At 53.8% G+C, this 1,757-nt stretch overlaps 1 pseudogene; it reads left to right on the top strand.

Annotated features, from left to right (window-relative positions):
- Window positions 1-1,588, top strand: part of LOC108803648 — a 12,262-nt pseudogene extending 10,674 nt beyond the window's left edge.
- The last annotated feature ends 169 nt before the right edge of the window (window positions 1,589-1,757 follow it).

Here is a 1,757-nt window from a genome sequence, read left to right as displayed (position 1 = left end):
GGGGGAGGAGATAATTAGGGCAGATTACAGGGGGAGGAGATAATTAGGGCAGATTACAGGGGGGAGGAGATAATTAGGGCAGATTACAGGGGGAGGAGATAATTAGGGCAGATTACAGGGGGAGGAGATAATTAGGGCAGATTACAGGGGGAGGAGATAATTAGGGCAGATTACAGGGGGGAGGAGATAATTAGGGCAGATTACAGGGGGGAGGAGATAATTAGGGCAGATTACAGGGGGGAGGAGATAAGTGGTAAGTAACCATTTTGGCAGAAGGACAATCCGGGGAATTCATAGAAATGGTCGTTGTGTCTCTGCTCATGGTCACATATGTCATGATGGCTGCCGGATGTACGATGTTATTTTACCCCCCACGCTGCATGTATCTGCCCCATGGGGGGGTAGGTAGAAGATGTTCCGGAATTAACATTGCGTCATCTCCCTCCAGGTTCTAGCCACTGACATGTCCAAGCACATGAGCCTGTTGGCCGACCTGAAGACCATGGTGGAGACCAAGAAGGTGACCAGTTCTGGTGTCTTGTTGCTGGATAACTACACAGACCGGATACAGGTCAGTACCGGGCTATCGATGCCGGGGGGGGCGGTTCTATGACGTCATAGTACACAAGATGGCCGCACGCTGAGCCTAGAAAGCGTTCAGAGAAGGACGACCAAATCTATAAGGGCCCCCCGATGATTAACGCGATCCCTTCGGAGGACTGAACCCCCTCTTAGTGGGCGGCTGCTTAGGACGTCACGGCACATCTAGACTGAGAACACGGACTCGGGATGTGCTCTGTACAGTGTGCTCGGTGATTAGAGGAGAGTTCCCCTTTAAGTTGATCTTGCGTCTGATTGGTTTGTCGTCCGTCTGCTGCCGCAGGTTCTCCGCAACATGGTGCACTGCGCGGATCTCAGCAACCCGACCAAACCGCTGGAGCTGTACCGTCAGTGGACCGACCGCATCCTGGAGGAGTTCTTCAGACAAGGGGACAAGGAGTGACTGGGAGGGCCTGAGACTGGGAGGGCCTGAGACTGGGAGGGAGGGTCTGAGACTGGGAGGGCCTGGGACTGGGAGGGTCTCTGAGACTGGGAGGGAGGGTCTGAGACTGAGAGGGTCTGTCATGTGTCATGTTTGGGATCATTAGAGGTCGGTGGATTCCCTTATACACGGCGTGTTTCTGTTCCTCGCCAGGTCGGCTTCATCGACTACATTGTCCACCCGCTGTGGGAGACCTGGTCGGACCTCGTGCACCCCGATGCTCAGGACATCCTGGACACCTTGGAGGACAACCGGGATTGGTACCAAGGCATGATCCCTCAGAGCCCGTCCCCGCCTCCAGACGACAAGGACGACGGCGGCATGGAAAAGTTCCAGTTTGAACTGACGCTGGAGGAGGAGGAAGCGGAGGACTCGGACCGGCACAGCGGCATGGAGGAGGAGGAGGGCTGCGCGCTCCGAACCCCCGGCATCCAGGAACCCGAGCGGGACAACGAAGGAGGCCCCGCCCCCACGCCGCCGGCGGAGGACGAGTCACCAACACAGACTGACGACCAATCAAACGACACATCTCTGGCGGAATCCTGAACTTTGCCGACAGAAGACTCTAAACTCTGCGATGTTTTTACACGGAGATCAAACACGCGACCTTCACTTCCTGTTTCATATTTATATTTATTTTATTTTTTTTTTCTCTTTTTGAAGGTTTTTTGTTTTTGTTTTTTTGTTTTGTTTTTTTAGTATTCTTAAAGGGAAC

This window comes from Nanorana parkeri, unplaced genomic scaffold, assembly GCF_000935625.1.
Source record: "Nanorana parkeri isolate BGI_ZX_2015 unplaced genomic scaffold, ASM93562v1 scaffold3983, whole genome shotgun sequence".
NCBI lineage: Eukaryota > Metazoa > Chordata > Amphibia > Anura > Dicroglossidae > Nanorana > Nanorana parkeri.
Note: the sequence above shows the minus strand (reverse complement) of the source record. Positions and strands in the feature narration are given on the sequence as shown.